Source organism: Mauremys mutica, chromosome 8 (genome assembly GCF_020497125.1).
Source record: "Mauremys mutica isolate MM-2020 ecotype Southern chromosome 8, ASM2049712v1, whole genome shotgun sequence".
Taxonomy (NCBI): domain Eukaryota; kingdom Metazoa; phylum Chordata; order Testudines; family Geoemydidae; genus Mauremys; species Mauremys mutica.
This window is the reverse complement of record NC_059079.1, coordinates 110,637,763-110,643,803: the sequence shown is the minus strand read 5'-3', so window position 1 is coordinate 110,643,803 and position 6,041 is coordinate 110,637,763. Positions and strand designations below refer to the sequence as shown.

The 6,041-nt window shown below is 38.6% G+C and overlaps 1 protein-coding gene across 1 annotated transcript in view; it reads left to right on the top strand.

Annotated features, from left to right (window-relative positions):
* The first annotated feature begins 48 nt into the window (after positions 1-48).
* The window catches only part of LOC123375580 (bromodomain-containing protein 8-like), a 31,425-nt gene continuing 25,432 nt past the window's right edge, over positions 49-6,041 (top strand). Inside the window, exon 1 of the mRNA XM_045026584.1 lies at positions 49-193. The gene's annotated coding sequence lies outside the window, so the exon portion shown is untranslated. The remainder of the gene's footprint in view (positions 194-6,041) is intronic.

The window sequence follows — 6,041 nt, the reverse complement described above, 5'->3', positions numbered from 1 at the left end:
CTACACTACTGGCCGGATCGATGGGCAGCGATCGATCCAGTAGGGGTCAATTATTGTGTCTAGTATAGACAGACACGATAAATCGACCACCTATTGTTCTAGCATCAACTCTGGTACTCCACCTGAACGAGAAGCACAAGGGGACTCAACAGGAGAGCGTCTCCTGTCAACACATCGCAGTGAAGACACCACGGTAAGTAGATCTAAGTACGTCGACTTCAGCTACATTATTCACATTGCTGAAGTTGCATAACTTAGATTGATTTTTCCCCCTCCCCCTCAGTAGTGTAGACCAGCCCAGAGAGTCAAGAATGTAAAGCCAGACAAGACCATTAGATCATCTAGTCTGGCGACCTATGTTTCACTGGTTAGCCCTATACTGAATCAAATAATTTGTTTCACTAAAGCATAACTTCCAGAAAGGCATCCAATCTTAATTTGAAGACATGAAGAGAGGGCAAATCTACAGCTGCTGTTGGTAGTTTGTTCTAATCGATAATCAACCTCACTGTTAAAATTTGTCTAATCTGAATTTGTCTGGCTTCGGTTTCCAACTACTGGTCCTTTTTATGCCCATCTCTGTTAAATTAGAGAGCCTTTTAGAATCTCCCTTTGAAGGTACTTTATAGACTGCAATCGTCACCTCTCAATTTTTTGGATAAACTGATTGACAGTGAGAGGCAAAGAGCTCGGGCATTTTTCCAGCCCTGCAATAACTCTCGTAGCTCGCTTGTGCATCTTCTACATTTTTTCAACATCCTTTTTGCAGAGATGGGCACCAGAATTAGCACAGTATTCCAGTATGAGTGTCAAAGCCATACACAGAGGCAAGATCTCACAACTACTACTCCCCTGTTGATACATCAGGGATCACATTAGCCCTTTTTGTCACAGCAGTGCAGTGGAAGCTCATGTTCAGTTGCTTGTCACTATGACTCTTAAGTCCTTTGTGGAGTGACTACCTTCCAGCGTGGTCCCCAATTTTATAGGTCTGGCCTGTATTCCCTGTTCACAGATGTATGACATTGTACTTGACTGTATTAAAATGCATTTTGTTTGAATAGGTCCAGCTTACTGAAATATATGGATTGCTGTTTCACTACCCTGTCATTATTGTTTATTGCTCTGCCAAATTTTTATATTTGCTTCCAGATCACTGATGAAATGTTGAATAGCATCAGACTTGGTACCAATCTCTGTGGAACACCACAGAAAACACCTCCAGTCGATGATTCCCTATTGACAACTCCATCTTGAGCTCTATTAGAACATAAGAATGGCCATACTGGGTCAGACCAAAGGTCCCTCTAGCCCAGTATCCTGTCTTCCAACAGTGGCAATGCCACGTGCCCGAGAGGGAATGAACAGAACAGGTAATCATCAAGTGATCCATCCCCTGTTACACATTCCCAGCTTCTGGCAAACAGGTGAGCGACACCATCCCGGCCCATCCTGGCTAATAGCCATTGATGGACCTATCCTTCATGAACTTATCTAGTTCTTTTTTGAACCCTGTTATAGTCTTGGCCTTCTTCACAACATCCTCTGGCAAGGAGTTCCACAGGTTGACTGTGCATTGTGTGAAAAATACTTCCTTTTGTTTTAAACCTGCTGCCTATTTATTTCATTGGGTGACCCCTAGTTCTTGTGTTGTGAGAAGGAGTAAATAACACTTCCTTATTTACTTTTTCCACACCAGTCATGATTTTATAGACCTCTATCATATCCCCCCTTAGTCGTCTCTTTTCCAAGCTGAAAAGTCCGTCTTATTTCTCTCTCCTCATATGGCAGCCATTCTATATCCCTAATCCTTTTTGTTGCCCTTGTCTGAAGCTTTTCCAATTCCAATATCTTTTGAGATGAGGCGACCACATGTGTATGCAATATTCAAGATGTGGGTGTACCATGGGTTTATACAGAGGCAATATGATATTTTCTGTATTATCATCTATGCCTTTCTTAATGATTCCCAACATTCTGTTTGCTTTTTTGACTGCCACTGCACATTGAGGATGTTTTCAGAGAACTATCCACAGTGACTTCAAGATCTCTTTCTTGAGTGGTAACAGCCAATTTAAACGCCATCATTTTATATGTATAGTTGGGATTATGGTTTCCAATGTGCATTACTTTGCTTTTTTCAATATTGAATTTCATCTGCCATTTTGTTGCCCAGTCCACTAGTTTTGAGAGATCCTTTTCTAGTTCTTTGCAGTCTGCCTGGGACGTATCTATCTTGAGTAGTTTTGTATCATCTGCAAATTTTGCAACCTCACTGTTTTCCCTTTTCCAGATCATTTATGAATATGTTGAATAGGACTGGTCCCAGTACAGACCCCTGGGGGAAATCATTATTTTCCTCTTTCCATTCTGAAAACTGACCATTTATTCCTACCCTTTGTTTCCTATCTTTTAACCAGTTACCATGACAGCTTACTTTGCTTAAGAACATTTGGTGAGGGACCTTGTCAAAGGCTTTCTGAAAATCTAAGTGTACTAACCCACTGGATCCCCCTTGTCCACATGCTTGTTGACCCCCTAAAAGAATTCTGATAGATTGGTGAGGCATGATTTCCCTTTCAAAAAACATGTTGACTCTTCCCCAACAAATTATGTTCATCTATGTGTCTGACAATATTGTTCTTTACTATAGTTTCAACCAGTTTGCCGGTACTGAAGTCAGGCTTACTGTCCCGTAATTGCCAGGATCACCTCTGGAGCCCTTTTAAAAAATTGGCATCACATTAGCTGTCCTCCAGTCATTTGGTACAGAAGCTGATTTAAATGGTAGGTTACAAACTACAATTAGTTTGCAATTTCACATTTGAGTTCCTTCAGAACTCTTGGGTGATACCATCTGATCCTGGTGACTTATTGCTGTTTAGTTTATCAGTTTGTTCCAAACCCTTCTCTAATGACACCTCAATCTGGGACAGTTCCTCAGATTTGTCACCTAAAAAGAATGGCTCACTTTTGGGAATCTCCATCACATCCTCAGCTGTGAAGACTGATGCAAATAATTCATTTTGTTTCTCCACAATGGCCTTATTGTCCTTGAGAGCTCCTTTAGCATCTCAATCATCCAGTGGCCCCACTGGTTGTTTAGCAGGCTTTCTGCTTTTGTGGTACTTAGACTCAAAAAGTAAGAGCATTTTTTTTCGTTAGCTGTTCTTCAGATTCTTTTTTGACCTTCCTAATTATATTTTTACACTGCATTTTGCCAGAGTTTATGCTCTTTTCTGTTTTCCTCACTAGACTTTAATTTCCACTTTTTAAAGGATGCCTTTTTGCCTCTCACTAGCTTTTTACTTTGTTTAGCCATGGTGGCAATTTTTTAGACCTCTTACTATGTTTTTTAATTTGGGGTATACATTTAAGTTGAGCTTCTATTATGGTGTCTTTAAAAAGTTTCCATGCAGCTTGTGGGAATTCACTTTTGGTGCAGTACATTTTAATTTCTGTTTGTTTAGCTTCCTCATTTTTGTGTAGTCCCCCTTTCTGAAATTAAATGCTACTGTGTTAGGCTGCTGTGGTGTTTTCCCCGACACAGGGATGTTACATTTCATTATATTATGCTCACTATTACCAAGCAGTCCAGCTATGGTTACCTCTTGGACCAGATCCTGTGCTCCACTTAGGACTAAACCAAGAATTTTCTCTTCTCTTGTGGGTTCCAGGGCTAGCTGCTCCAAGAAACAGTCATTTGAGGTGTCAAGAAACTTTCTTTGCATCCTGTCCTGAGATGACATGTACCCAGTCAATGTGGGTACAGTTGAAATCCCCTATTATTAATGAGTTTTTTATTTTTATTAGTCAGTTCTTACTCCTTTTACCCGGGGCTTTATTGATATTCAATAGAGCTAATTTTAATCAGTTTTGTACAGTACTAAGGACTTGTCTACATGGGGAAAATTGGCTGGCGTACGTGTAGTGAAATAATTATACTGTTATAACTCCTTGTGTGGATGCTGTATTCCAGAATGAGAGTGACTTCAGAAAAGAGTAATTACTCTGCCTAAATCAAAGCCCTAATTTAAATGCCTTACAAAAGTCTACGGTTATTACATTAACACAGTTACCTCCTTTATCAGTGGAAATTGTAATCTCACCAAAGAATGGAATTTGGTGTGACAGGACCTTTTTTCTATAGAACTACTGGTATTCATTATATTCATTTTTTTCCAATTATTTCAGCTGCGATTGATATTGGGCAAACTGTCCTATAGGTACCTGCGTCATCCTACTTGCCCTTTTTGAATAGTGGTACAACAGTAGCTATCTTTCAGTCTTCTGGAATTTTCCCTCTATGCCAATATTTATTGAAAATTAACAGTAATAGGCCAGAGATCTCAGCCAACTCCTTGAGGGTGCAAGTTACCCAGACCTGTTTTAACAATGTTTATTTCTTGTAGATAATTGTTTAACATCCTCCTTAATTACTAGTGGACTGGAACTTATTTCAATATCCTTTTCTAATATTAGTATAATCCTGCTTCTTTCCAAGTAAAGAACAGAAATATTTATTGACACGTCTGCTTTTTCTACATGTAGTCTGCTCTGTGTATGAAATGGGAAAAGTACACTATTTTATTACCCCATGATTTTCCCAAGCAGTTATATGTCAGATATAGGTAAATGCTTTACATAACATCCCAATAAGTCCACTTGTTAATATAACCAAACAACATCAAGCTACAACCAAAAAGGTAGCTCTTAAGGTTATGAACATACTCCTAAGATTCATGGAAAACAACAATCGACGGAATCATTCAGTAGAGCACCTCAGAGAGTGAGTCCTGATCCAGTTGATGCCAGTTGGCAAAGTCAGTGCACCCAAGAATTTAAGCAAATATTTCAATCTCCTGTACCTTTAGGGTATATAACCCATACAGATCAACGGCCAGATTTTACTGTAATAAAAATGGGGCCTGCCCTTTGTTCACGTATGGTGTTCCACGTGACCATACTTAGGTTTTTGACTACTGACTCAAATAACATGTCAGTAAAGTCTTTAATAAATCATTTGCATCAATACAATTATTTCCATTATTAGTTGCAAAAACACCTAAACATCTATTTTAAATTGATTTAAACAATTATGTTGTGTACTATATTTCTGCAGTTAACTTGTTTGTGACAGTCTGAGAGTGCACAATTATATGACCTCAGGATCAAACCCTCAGGCCTACTTTGGCTAATTGAAAATTAAACCTGTTGCACTAGCCCTCACACTAAATAAATGTTACCTTTATACTATAGCAAAGCATTATACTTTTACTAGTTTAGTTCTCCCATTTACTTTGCAGCATAGTTCACTCTAATAAGCATTATAAACCAGTCAGCATTCTACCTCTTACTTGCATTATAATAATTGTCAGCCAATGTCCTCTAATGCAACTCAAAGATAGACTAGATCATAGGTCAACATGCATCATTATTAACAATCTCACCATCTAGTAAAGGGTCTATACCATTGCTAAGATTCCTTTAGTTCCTTATAAACTTTTTTTAAAACTTCCTTTTTATTCTTAGTTCTTCCAGTCATAGATTTTTTTTGTCCTGATGTCTTGAGCTTCCCTTATCAATTTTCTGCCGCTCATAACTTCTGGTTTGTGTTGATTGTTATGTATTTCCCCTTTTACCATTTATATATAGTTTTTGTATTGTAATTTCTGCCTTCATTTCACCACTGAACCAGGATGGGCTTTTAGCCAACATTTCTTCTCTCTGGATTGTGCAAATGTGGCTTTTTTGCCAGTTGAAAATCTGAAGTTTTTGGAAGAGTTAATTATTCATATTTTTCTGAGGTTTTTTTTCTGCCCTATCAATTTTGCTCATAATTTTCCTCAGCTTTGGGTAATGAGCTTTTGTAGCACCTCATACAGATAGTTGGGACTATATTCACCCATGAAAGCTTATACTCTAATATGTCAGTCTATAAGGTGCCACAGGACTCTGTCGCTTTCCTCTTATGTTATTTTAATGTCACCTAGCTGCTCTGGCTAGTCTTCGGGCAAGCAAGTTTATGGAAAAATAGATCC